Raw genomic sequence first — 14,618 nt, forward strand, 5'->3', positions numbered from 1 at the left:
AAAATACCGTTAAATTCTACTTCCTCATTTATCTTTCCCCCCTCTTTTGTTCTCTTTGTAATAAATTCCTCCAAGATTATTTTATTTAATTAAACTTGAGAATAGCACCTAATTCAATTTGGTAGGCTAGAGGTGCCTTCTCATCCACCGTGAAATAAGAGTGTGAAACTGGTGTCAGTTCCCACCATGTACTCACATAAAAAAATAAGGATGGCTTCTATCTGGAAGTTGCAAGCCCTGAATTTATACTTTGGTGTAGCCAGTGTTGTATGTTTTCCTTTACATAAATGTGTGTGCATGTACACGTGTATATTTTCTATGTCATGTGTACAATATGTGGCCCCATATTAAAAATAGACCCATGGTGTTTGACATATACTGTTATGCTTGTTGGCAAACCTAGCAAAAGAAATTGGCTTGTCTAAGGAAAAAAGTATCTTTCCTCCCACACTAGAAATGGTCCCCTTGACTTTAAAATTTATGCAGTAGGTAGTGCTGCAGTATATTTTGTACCAATTCTGTCACTCAGTAACATTTAGGCCTGTCGGTTGAGAACCAGGTACAAATGCTAAATGTGATGGATTTGTTTTCAAAAGGTTTTTAAATATAAGGAAAAGGTAGACTGTACTCTTCCCTGTGAATTTTAACACTCTAGGAAGTAAAGTTAATAAGCTCTATGCCATAAATAGGGACTGATGTCCTCAGTATAGATTTTTTTTTCATGAAATAGTCAAATTTGAAAATTCACTAAAGCAATAAAGACAGATAAATGTGAATTGTGTGTAAATTTAATACATTTTAGTATTCAGCATGTGCCTTGGGAATCACTACCAGACTTCTTTTTGGTTGGTCTATTTCCAGTTGACATCAGTAATTCAATTCCCTACACTGTTTCTATTAGATATATTTCTTACAGTATCTCTAACATTTGAAGTTATATCTATATATATATATACAGCTATATAAATCTAGACTCTTACCCAAACCATATGACCACTTCAACTATCATTTTAAGTACAGGAACCACTGGCTAAGTTGCAGAAAGATATTAGCAGATGCAAAGGGTTTCAACACATTTGAACTGCTGCTTATAATATGTTTGAGCAACTTCTGGAATTGCTCCGATGTTCAGTGTGCACGCAATTACTTCTGACACTGAAGGGAGAAACTGTCCCTCATGAATTTTAATCCAGTAGCCTTTTGGATTTTCAACCACTACTTTTTCCTGTCTTTTGTTGTTAAACAAATGCAGACATACTTGAGAAGTAGTTTTAACAATACATGAATATACTGCCTGAAAAGTGTACTGGAAAATTAATTTCAGTTCTGAAAGCTAAACAAAGAACAGTTGAAAAATTACAGTAAACAGTACATGACATTAAAATATCTCACTTTCTGTGGTAAGACTTACTGATCTCCATTGATTGATTTAAGGGAAACTGTTGTAATAAAGGTAATGAAAAATGACAGTAAAACAGATTTTCAACATGTTTTACATCTGTGGCTGGAGTCCTGGCAAGTAAAAAATGGCTTATTGCTGGGGGTAAGGGTCAATGGCTTATGTGGCTCCTATTGTCAAGCAATAAATATTTAATATGTTATTAATAAGCGTAGTAAGAAAAACCTGACTCTACCACTAATTTCACCATTTGACAGTAGCAACCTCTATGTTTTTTTAACTCGCTGTTCAGATCAGAAAGAGTTACTGAGAAATCCTCTCATCACCTGTAAAGGGAAATAGCTTGCTGTGAGGAAGGCAAAATCAGTACACTGTGCATAAAATATGTGTTCAGATAGCCAACACAATGGAAAATACTTTTATTTCAGGAAACAGGGAAGAAAACTTTCAGATACATACTTTGAAGTGTTCAGCAGTCCAGAGGACATCTTTTATTTATTAATATATATGTTTGTTGCTGCATTACAATGAAGCTCACAATGTAAAATACAAGTCTTTAATATAGTTGTTAATATAATGGTAGTTCAGGCTTTCTATTCTGTTTCTTACAAACTCACCTGCAAACATTTTGCTGGGAGTTAGCGGTGTGCATTTAATTTTCTTCAGAGTGTGTCAGAGTGTTTCTTGTCTCAACGGGCACCAGTATGCAGGTCTTGGCTACTTTTACAACTTTCTCTCTTGCAGCCAAGGAGGTATACATCTCATTGCTGGAGATTCATCCTGATGTCTCTTAGGTCTTGCTTACTGTAATCCTTGTGTTTCTCTTTGGTTAGCATTGGTGGAGACTGCTGTAACGTAGCTTCTAGCCCATGTTTAAGAGGCTCTCAGCGCAGGCTTTAAAGGATGCATTTTGGAAAAGTCTCTGTTACATCTTCCCAGCCTACAGCTGAATTGCATCATCTGTTTCTTCAGTGGAAACACAGACACTGTGAGGCTGACATTTCATATGTGAATGTATTTAAAATGCTGTAAAACACCTGGCCAGCACCATCTTGACATTCCTGAAAGACACCTTGGGTTTTTCATGCAAATCTGGGAGCCTTTAGTGTAAAGCTTACACCCAAAGGAAAGCATATTGTGTTTGGTAAAGGTATCATGAACAGTCTCCTAAAAGCATAAGCTTTATCAAGAAGGTTCTTACCCCTTTCTTTTCCTACTTTTTTCCCCTTGGTAGTAGTTGTCATTTGAGCAGATTAATATTGTTTCAAGTTATAAATAGACTGTTATAATCAGCTAATGCCTGGTGCATCATTTGAAGATGTGCCATAACTGTCTTCACACATATGGGCCCAGGTTTGCTACTTGGTGTAGTAAAGATGAAGGTTAAATACTTTAAAGTTTATTAAACTAGTCTATAACAAGTTTAGCAAACATAATCCTCTTTTTTTTGCAAGTTTTAGCAAGTATATTTTTCCTACCCAAATTCAGGAAGAAGCATCTAACTCCCCCTGGTTTCAAAGCCATGGGAATTAAGCAGGTGCTTAAAGTTAATGAGGTACTTAATTGCTTTGTAGAATGAAGATGGACTGTAGCATTGCAGGTACAATAAGAATCTGTTGCTGATTTTCTTTCTGAGTGAGGAGCACTTTACGGATCAAGATCTCAGTTGCAGTCCATCTTTTTTAGCATTTATGCATAATTTGATGGTGGAAAATTGTAATGTTCTGTTGCAATCTGCGTGGATTCAGTCACAATAACATTGAAAACATTCAAGCTTGATCAAAAAATGTTATAGACATTCAAAACAGTATGACTAAAACCATGTAGGAATGAGTAATGTCTAAGTATTTTATACCACCACTGCTTTAGCAAAAGATGAGCAGTGCTAACTGATACAGGCCAAAAAGGCCTATAGCAGTGAGGGGAATGCAAACAGACTTTTGGCCTGACAGAAAAGGCACATTATCTTGGGGGAGGGACAAGGAAAGAAACTGATGGCTAGATATAAATATACCTTATACGTATTTTTTTATTTGAAGAAGGCTTTTTATCACAGAAGAAAATGTTACATCTGGAAATGTTATGCCAGATTTTAGCTCTCAGTTGAGTTCATGAAAATCCAGTGTATTTCTTGGTACCCAGCCTATGGCCCACTGAGTCACACAGCAGCTGGCCCTCACCCCACCATGCAGAGAGGGCTGAAGTGGCCGGAGCAGCCATCTTGTCAGGGCCAGCCTGGCCAGGTTCTGTGGGGGGAATTGCTCTGGCAAAAAAACAAAGTGGCTGTGGTTGTGTTTGGTCACTGTGTAAGCGGCGTACCATTGAGAAGTAGTATAAAATTCACCTTGAATTATTAATACTACATTTCTGCACTAAATCTTACTCTAATGGAAATCATTTACTATACACATATGCTCTTTAATTAGCATGGACAACATCTGTTACATTTTCCCCAACTTTAAAGCACAGAGTAATATTTTACTCTTGCATGCTAATGTTTATTACAGCAACAAAGAATTCACTTCAAGAGGAAAGGCAATTTTTACATTTGTGCCTCCGAGTAACTTTAAACCGTTTATGGTATTTCTATTTAGAATAATTCCAGAGGTGTGTCTATTTATCTCCTGCATTAAAATTCAAGAAAAAGGTTTAGCTTTTGGCTTGCCTTCGGGGCTAAGCTGTGCAGCAGACATGCTTCTCTGAGATAATTTGTTTTCTAATTGCCATTCGTTTGCTGAAATACAATTAAAGTTATTGCTCTAATATTAACATCAACATCTTGATTGCCTTATCGGAATATGAATATGTATTTTTCTTACTCTGCTTAGAGACATCTTTCACTAACTTTCTCTGAACACGTAGCTCTTAATTAAAGAGAATTTTTAATTTGTCTGTAACAGCATTTTTCCAGCAACTGTTACAAGTTTGTTGCAGGTTCATGCCTTACATTTGTGTCCTGGCCGACTTCACACCCTGTCATTACACCAGGACACGTGTTAGTCTTGAATACCTGTGCCTTTGAAGAAGTTCATACAAATCATTTGAGCTTTGTGTAATTGCCAAAAATAAGCTTGAAAGCAGGCAAATCGAAGTTGAACACAGACTTCGTTAAGAACTTGAATATGGCAAGCAGATGTATGAAAGCTCTGACCAGCCATTTTATCTAAAGTACACCACGTGAATAAGGGCACTCAGTCCACAAAGCAAAGAAGATACTACTCAGCTTACTTAAAAATAATGAGGAAGTGTTACTTAGCAGTACAGCTGTGTACTCTCCTTATTTTGTCTGTGTTTAAGAGAACCGTGTATTTACTGTAGACAAAATAGCATTACCAAGAGACAGTGAGCACAGTCTTATTTTTAAAAGTCTTTATAAACTTCTTTACTTCATTTTTCTTTTTACCATTACTTTACAAAGATGTTTAATGAACAGTATTCCTTCAAGCAGTAAAAGCAGGAGAATGTTCCAAAATAGTTACAGAATTGAACAGGCCGCTTGGGATGGCAAAGAACCAGAGATATAGTGAAGAAGCAGTTCCACTCTGTGATGAAATTGTTCTTTTTACTGTAAAAGGTCCTTTTAAAATCTTTTTTTTTCTCATTTAGTAATTTTCCTTTTATGATAGTGTATCTATTTCCCATACCTCATTAGTTTCTGTGCACATATGAATATCCCACTGAGTTACATAGGAAATTATTTTTTTTGAATATGATAGAAATGCAAAATTGAATCCTAGTTTTGAAAAATAATAATGAAATTGACATTTATGCTCTAGTGAGTTGTTCTCTAAAATGAATTCAGTGTATAATAATCAGCAAAAATTAATTTGTAATTTATATAATTTGGGGGTAATTGTTCCATGTTATAGGACTTGTATTTTAAAACTGAAATAGCAGTCTTTATTGACCTTTAAACAGACCTCAACTTACAGGGATCAAGCGTGTTTGTTTTCTCTGGAGGAAAACATTTTTTCATCTTATCTCAGGTTTCAAGAATACTGAGATCTTTGCTTTCAGTCCTTTTGTTAGCACAAGTAAAAGCCACAGGTGTTCCACATTGCCTCCTTTATGTTATTATGAAGGGGCACCTGGCTTTTTAGCCCTGATTATTCGAATTTATTTCTCTGGGCATATAGCTATGAACTACCCAATACCCATTATCAGGACAGACATTCGTGTCAGAGCTGAAGATAACTACACGGTTGTTGCCGGACAACACTTAATAACTGCAAATGGAAGAAGACTGCCATGGATTGGGTGAGGGATCTGTAAAGATCTGAGGAAAGGAAGGAATAAAGACAAAAGAGACTGCTGAAGTTCTTTATATTAACTGTGTGTCTGCAAAGGAGGATGAATAGTTGATGAGGACCATGTATTTGTTTTTCCATGGGTAGGAATTTACACGTGTATTTCAAACCTACATGTAGGTTTGAATTTAGGTTCACACTACCTTTTATACCTTCATGAAACATGCATGCAGGCCAGACCAGATATTTTTCAATTAAAAAAATACCAAAACTGCTAGAAATACTCTGCTGTGATGAAACTCTGAGGATCAGTACATCTCCTTATTAGTGTAGCTATTGTGGAAGGTTTTTATGAGTCCTGCTGGGATAAAATGTGTAATACTTATTTAAAAGTTTACACAGAAGTAACTACAAGCCTTGTAGAGTGTACAAGCTCTTTCATGTTTCAAGAAACCAGTGTTTCCTATTTCTATGCTGTCTCATGTTTGGAATTGCCTAAAGTGCCTTTTTAGTGCATAGATGCTGCATAAAAATCAGCTTGCCTCATTGATTTCAATGAGCGGTTCCAAGGTCAAATGTTATTCAGCTGTAAAATTATCTATTAAATTTTTTTTTTTACTAAGGGAAACCATCTGAATATTGAAGGACAAGATAATAGTCCATTTACAGAATATAAAAGAATGCATTTTGATTGTTCAGCACATCATAACAATAGGGATGTGCTTTGCCTCTCAACTTTTATTTATAGCATTACAAACCTTAGGATGATCACCAGTTGTGAACAACGTATACTTAGAAATGGAGGACTATAGGTATATAGTTCTAGATATATTGCAAGCGTATACAGAATAATTGGACTTGGGAAAAGGGAGGAGAGCTTAAGATTTCTAAAAAATTGCCTAAATCAAGAAATAAAATCAAGCACAAAAAAAAAATTAAAAATAATGTGTGACTGAAAGATAATTTTGGAAGTTGTTTTCACAGCACTAGATATATATGTAGGGGAGAAAATAAATTAAGCTCCTTTGATTCTAGCTAGAGGTGGCCAACATTTACCAACAGGCCTGGTTTTCCATAGAGATGTCTGAGCTGTTGCATTATTTCTTTATTTATTTTTCAGCTTTCATATTTTGTCCGGGAGGAAAAATATCAGGAAATTATATATATATTATATATACATATATATATATATTTTTTTTTTTCCCCAGGATATTTTGACAAAAAGACATTTTTGTTTGACTGAGTAGTTTTAGTTTTATCTCAGTTTTTTTAATTGTTATTTTATTATTATTATTATTTTTTGCTGTGAAATTTCACTCAGTCCTGCAAATAAAGCAGTAGCAAAGCTCTATGTCCGCGCAGAAGCACCTTGGGCAGAGCATGCCTCTTTAAGCCAAGCACAACTAGCCTGTAACATTATGTTGCCAGGTGGGAAAAGAGTAAGTTAAACCTTTCTGCTTCATAGCTGGAAGCCCTGGTAAGGCTGCTCAGTGCAGGGAGTGAGCCTGAGAGACAAGACCCTTCCAGACAGATTGCAGGGGGTAGAGAAAGCACCACGAACTCCAAGCACCTGTGCTGAGCTCCCACCACCCCACAGGTGGGAGCACTGCCTTGCTTTCCACAGGGACGGCTCCTCTTCAGCTTCCTGCTTGCCTTCTGTCTCTGCAGGGCACATGGCTTCCCTCAGTGCCTCTTGTTATATCCTAGTCTTCGTCAGAAGATTGTGTTAATTTGGATTATGACTTGGAGGAATCTGCTTGAATGTGTGGAGCCCTGGTTCTGCAGTGAGTGTAGTCAGGGTCTGCCGGAGTCCAGCCGACGCAAGAGCAAGCAGGAATTGCTTCTTCCTCCTCTCTAAATGAAGCCATAGTCAGCATCAGGTAGTTTACCTAATTATCTCAGGATTGGCCTAATGAAAACGTAGCATTTTACCTCAGACATGAACACTTGCATCTCCATTACTTCTTTCATTTAGCTAGTTATTTAGCTAGTCACCAGATTAGCTGCCAAACAAATCTGATAGCAGTTCCCGATATTCTGTGCACACACAGTAATCTTGCCACCTTTGAGATAATGCGCTGAGATAACCATTTTCATGTGAGCAATTACTTGCTCACCTGGTGACTGTAAAAATGTTTCCAAACAAATTGTAACATATTCCCTACTATTACATAGGTATTTCCCCTGGGACTGTGCAAATAACACAGATGTGCCAGGATAACTGGCATTCTTTTATAATGTAGTAAAATAAATTGTGTTTTTATAGGGGGGGCCTTAATGTACAGTAACACAAAACTCTTTAGAGAGGCATCAACAGTAAACTGAAGTTAAAAGGAAAATTTTACAGACGAGTTGCAAAGAGGTTGTTGCGATTTCAGGAACGATGAGGTGTGTGACTGAACTAACAATATGACTAAAGGCAAATGAGAGAGTAACCAAGAACTATGAAGCATCTTAACTAAGTGGAGTGATTTTCATGCCCTTATTTCTGTGATTAAGATTTTACATATTAGCATACAATTTGGATGCCTAGACAGATGTAATAGAGTAATAGTTACAGCTCTGTATGTTCAGTATGATGTGGAAAATGAATCATATCACTTGCCTAGTTCTTTCTTAACAACTGTTTAACATTTATTACAGTGGTGTGCACTGGACTATGTCTGACATTAAAATTATAATTTTCATAACTTTGTCAGAATTGTTCTTAAACTCCTTGAGACGGAATCAACTACCCAATCAGAGCAGAAGTGAGGTAGGGAGAAACAAACTTTACTTTTTCTTTTATTTTCCTTTTTTTTTTTTTTTTTTTTCTATGGCTTTATCTTGCTTATATCCTTTGAGCAGCATAGGCACAACTGCAATTAGTAGTACAGCAATCTCCTGGACAGATAGATACCAGGCTGCCTGTAGACTGCTGTTTTCAGTATTTCCCTGTTAGGTAGCTTTAATCACTTGCATGCTTTTTGTCAGTGTGCTGGCTGAATGTCATTATAGCCCTGTCTGAAAATTGGAATTTTAAAATAACTTGATCTAATATCTGTGTTCCCTGTTGCTGTTGTGGAACATTGTTACTCTGTCTATATAATTCGAGTGCTTTTATGCATAGAAAATCTTTGGTAATTAAAAAGCAGAGTTACTTACAGAATTCTGGTGTAATGGAGATCTAAAGTAGGCTTTTAATACAGTTCTGTTATCTACTATATTACATGCAATGTGTCACCTTAACCAGAGGAAGACTTTCTCAAACAGTCTGTGTACTGAAAAGCCAATCAATAATTTTGCTCAGACTGCTAATTCAAAAGAATATTGAATTATAATGTAACAAAGAGTGTATCATAGGCTTCATTGAAAACCTTCCAGGTTGTGTTTAGTTACATATTCTTCTTACCTCCTTTAAGTTGGTGACACAAGAGGTCTGGAGTTCTGTTTTTATCATTTATACCATTTTTTCCCAACTCAAAAAGGACTGCATTATTGCATGCCAGAATAAGGAACTGGTTACAAATTCCCAAGCAGGTAACACCCAGTTTGAGGCAGACTTCTAGGAAAGAGACTGATTTACATAGCTGCTAACAAGTGCCAAAATAGGAGAACTGCCCTCAAAACTCAAAGGAGTGTTTAAGGCTAAGGTAAACACCAAGATAACACACTACCTAACTGTGTGGGCACTGGCTTAAGTGCAGTGGCCCCAGATGCCAGCGAATGCTGTACCACTTGGCCACAGACCCAGAAGAAGGCTGTTGATGAAGGCATTTAAGCTGGTGAATTTCTCTGGGGGAGCAGGACAGCGCTTGGAGCAGCAGATGAAGATTTCCTCCTGTCATTCTTGGGTTTTTGATAGCCTTAGCACTAGCCCAGCAGCCTGGGTGGATTCCAGTGAGGGAAAAGCATTAGCTCAAGTGAAATTCTCCTTCGCAGCCTACCAAGTCCCTAGTCTTACTGGGAAACAGTAACGGCATCTCGGTAGCAATGTGTAAGACTCATGTTTGGATTGCCCTTGTTTCTTCAGAGATCTGTTTTTTTTTTTTTTTTGATTGGTTGGTTCTGTGTTTTTGTTTGTTTGTTTGTTTTCATTTGTGATTTTTGTTTGTTTCCTTTTTTTCCTTTTTTCCTTTTTGAAACCTTGGTAAGTAGTTTAGGTCTTTAGATGAAGAGCTATCTTCCATAACTTTCAGTTAATATATTTACTATTATTATTTGAAGAAAGGAATGTTTTTACAGTTAAATCAATATGCCAGTAAGATCAGAGCATAGTGAGGACTCTAATGGCTGCAAAGATTTGGAAGTGGTTTTAATGAACACTCAGCAGGCAAGAAAATATGCTTTTATGTTCACTCAAAACAAAAATATACAAGCTGAGGAGAAAAAAGGCAGGCTGTAGCCAACCTTATTAAATGAGAAGTGGCTATGAAATTATTTATTTCATCTAAACTAAATAAGGCCAATTATCGGTTTTCTGTATGAAACACAAGAGAAGTTTTCTGTGTGCTTATGAAACAAGGACCTAGTTTGATAAAGAATTACACAGAGCCACCTTACAATTAAGTAATGCTTTTAAAAAAAGAAAAAGATATTTTTTCCTCAAGGGTAGACTAATTACAAGCCATACCCATAACCTTAGGGGCTGACATCCTGCTTTATTTATGTTTTATTATATTTATTTCTATAATGCCATGTAACATTACACGTTGCATTATTCATAATACAATTTAATACTATATGAATTATATTGTATTGCACTTGTTGATATTTAGCCAAGTGTAGAACATTGTCGAGCGTCTTTACAGTGAAGCCGTTACTCTAGCTTGAATAGTGAACTGGATCAGTGCTTCCAGCAGACACAATTGGAAATGTCCACCATATTCCCAGGAATACATTGCTAACTTAGTTTTGTGAAGAGACCAAAAATGGTAAAAAAAATAATAAAAATATATATATATATATATCCCTGTGACACTTCTGAATTCCATTTCTGGAGTTTCAGTATTTGGTATTTCAGTACATCTCCTACAAGGAGAAGAGGGAGGAAGACTATGAGCCTTCAGCATGAGGGACCCCCAGAGAGATGACTGGGGACTGATACGCATGCGCCAGTGGGAGGGTTTGGAATCCAGGAACTAATTATAATAACCCTGCCTTTTCTAGAAGTAGAACATGTATTAGCCTAGGAGCATAAAAAGCAGCCGCCTGATGTAACATGTGTGTGTGTTGGAGGAGCCCAGACTCCCTGCACACCCAGTGCTCTTTACTTGCCTTTTATTAACCCCATAAATACCTCTCATAAAGCTAAGTTGACTCGGAATTTATAACAGTATGATGAAAACTGTTGCACTCCAAGTTGGGAAGCGGAGAGGAAAATGTTCATGTATATGTGAGAATTGTACTCAAACAGTTGATTACACCTTTGCATACACCTTTTAAGGGAAAACTTTAAACCTGAGAAGCAACAGGCAGTGTTCTGCATTTCCTGATATGATATCATGGTATAGGTATGATATCATCCTTTGATATCATATAGTCTGCTGCAGGCTGAAAAGTAGCCTGTGCCTCAGGTACCGTTTTATGCCTTTGCTTTTCTAACTACATCCCTGTAAGTCTTCAAAAGGGAAATGAAATTATCCTGCCCAGAAGAGACACTGTCCAGAAGACACTTGAGTTGTTAGGGCCTGAATTCTCACTGAAACCAAAGGCAGGGATCTTACTGACCTGAAGAAAGAGGCTTTAATCTCTCCTGGCTTGTTTACTCCTGAAGGAGCGTGAAAGAGATGCGTGTCCTTGTATGTGAAGAGGAGGTGAAGGAACAGCTAGTGCAAGGAACACACAAATCCGTTGCACCAGACTAATAGGTGGTTGGCTCTGAGCTGGGAGGCTACAACAGAATCACAGAATTATCTAGGTTGGAAGAGACCTCCAAGATCACCGAGTCCAACCTCTGACCTAACACTAACAAGTCCTCCACTAAACCATATCCCTAAGCTCTACATCTAAATGTCTTTTAAAGACACCCAGGGATGGTGACTCTACCACTTCCCTGGGCAGCCCGTTCCAATGCCTAACAACCCTTTCCGTAAAGAAGTTCTTCCTGAGATCCAGCCTAAACCTCCCCTGGCACAACTTCAGCCCATTTCTCCTCGTCCTGTCATCAGGCACGTGGGAAAATAGACCAACCCCCACCTCGCTACAGCCTCCTTTAAGGTACCCGTAGAGTGCAATAAGGTTGCCCCTGAGCCTCCTCTTCTCCAGGCTGAACAAGCCCAGCTCCCTCAGCTGCTCCTCGTAGGACTTGTTCTCCAAACCCCTCACCAGCTTCATTGCCCTTCTCTGGACTCGCCTGAGCATCTCGATGTCCTTCTTGTAGCGAGGGGCCCAAAACTGAACACAGTACTCGAGGTGCGGCCTCACCAGAGCTGAGTACAGGGGGACAATCACTTCCCTAGCCCTGCTGGCCACACTGTTTCTTATGCAAGCCAGGATGCCGTTGGCCTTCTTGGCCACCTCAGCACACTGCTGGCTCGTATTCAGCCGACTATCAACCATCAACCATCACTCCCAGGTCCTTCTCTGCCAGGCAGCTTTCTAACCACTCAGCCATCTTCAAACTTCCAGATCTAGAGGAACACTTTGGCTGCAGCCTAAAAGCCACGTGTACAGGAGCTCCCCCAAGCCAGCCAATCTTCTCCCTGCAACCTGCCAGAAAACAGCTGTCCTGGTTTCAGCTAGGATAGAGTTAATTTTTCTCCTAGGAGCTGGTAGGGTGCTATGTTGTGGATTAGGATGAACACGCTGATGTTTTAGTTGTTGCAGAGCAGTGCTTACACCAAGCCAAGGACGTTTCAGCTTCTCGCTCTGTCCTGCCAGCTGGCTAGGGGTGCAGCAGGAGCTGGGAGGGGACAGACCCAGGACAGCTGACCCAAACTGGCCAAATGGGTATTCCATACTGTATGGGGTCATGCTGAACAATAGATAGGGGTGCCTAGCCAGGATGGGGGGGGCCGTCTGCACAGGGATAGGCTGGGTGGTGACCGATAGGCATCGGTCAGAGGGTGGTGAGCAATTGCGTTGTGCATCACTTACTAAACTTTCTCTGTCTCAACCCACAGGCTTTGTTTTCCTATTTCTATTCCCCATACCAGAGATGTAGCGGGAAGGGTGAGCGAACGGCTGTGTGGTGCTTAGCTGCCAGCCAGGGGAAACCACAACAACAGCAATGTAGTCACGTCACCAAATTAAAGCCAAAACTTTCAGCCCGGTCCTTGACCTGAACAGGGAGTGAGGATCCGGATCCTGGCATTTATACACGATAGTTTATATGCAGCCAAAGTAAATACTGCAGTCAGAGGTCATGGCGCTAGATTTTGAAAAGTCCTGCATAAAGACGAGATCTCAGAAAAGCAAATTTAAACAACGTTAATGTCAAGAAAAGTCTTTCTGATTGCTATATTCTTTATCTGTCGTGACTAGACAGATGAAAATCTATGATGACAATTTTGCCTTTTAGGACATTTTCTTTTTTCTTTTATTTCTTTTATTTATGTTTATTTATCTTATTTTAACAGGCTCTGTACTAATTTTCCTCACAGAATGACTAGCAGAAGTATGACCCTTATGTGCCTTTTGTAATTAATTCATTAGGTCAACTCTAACCACTAAGCCCCTTGTCAGGTTATTTCTATTAGCAATAAGGAGCAATTGAACCTAAAACATTGAAGCCAGGTTGATGAGCCTATTCCACAAGGTCTCTTGGCTCCACCCTTGTGAAGTGAAATCTGCCAGGTGGGGATCATTTGACCTTTGCTATATAGGAAGCATGAGGATTTATGGGAAGAATTGCCACTCCAGGGGAGTTTGAGCTTCAGGTTACTTAGGGTGCTTTTCTACTGTCCTGGTGAAATGGGCTCAGTGTTCCCCAGTAGGCTGCTTTTTCTTCACATTTTCTACCATCTCTGTGAAATAGTTTTGGAGACTCTATGAGCTAGTTACATTGGTGGTGACTTCTCAGGACAGAATAAACCCTGGTGGTTCTACTTCCCTGTGAAGTAGTTTGGCAGAAGTTCATTTGGAATTCACAATATACAACTGATGCTTACGTTATTCATTCCAATACTGAGTCTTTGAACTTTATCATCTTGTGTGACGTGCCTTCATTCAATTTTGTGTAATCCCCCTCCCTGAAATTCTGTCTTCAGGGACAGAATTGTTGTATAGCCTAAGATGTTGTGTCATCATCTCCTCTGAGTTCTGTTGTAACAGTTTGGAAATTCCAGTTATTAAGCTTGGAATCTTAAATACTGCAAAGAACTTGCGAAGTTCCTCCATACAGAAGTAAATTTCAGCAGACTTCCTCTTATATACAGGTGTTGGGTTCCTCATGATTTTTACCTAAAGCAGTTTCATCTGTGTATCTCTCCAAGAGGCTTACCTGACTGACTGTCATTTTATTTGGAATTCTGGGACAGCTCTCAGCTCACTTTAAAGCTGTGTGATCTTCAGGTGCTGTTATTTCTTGATCCTCTTTTATATGAAACTGATTCCCTTTGATACCTATCTGGCATTTTTATATATAGTTTTATTTTCTTTTGGTGTCACTCTCTGGCAAAAAATGTTTTATATTCTATATGTTTTTCCCACTATAGTACTCCTTTCAGCCCTTACAAACCTTTTTTTCTGTTCTTATGCATACTATAAAAACAATGTCATATACAATTTCAGTCTACCCCTTTTTCTCTTATCATTGTTACACACTTTTAACTTCATTTACTCCTATGTACCATTTTGTGTGTGTGAGTATATTTGTTTCTTAACCCTTTGAATACTTTTTGAAGTTAGACATTTTTATAATGGTATTTTGCTGTCATGCTCTGTACTGTCCTCTGGGTCATACATTAATGTCCAGAACCAATTTTCATTCTTCTTTTTTATCTTCTTCCTTCATTTCTTCATCCCATTCGTTTTTACCCTAAAAGTTTATG

The sequence above is a fragment of the Anas acuta genome, chromosome 10, assembly GCF_963932015.1.
Source record: "Anas acuta chromosome 10, bAnaAcu1.1, whole genome shotgun sequence".
Taxonomy (NCBI): Eukaryota; Metazoa; Chordata; class Aves; order Anseriformes; family Anatidae; genus Anas; species Anas acuta.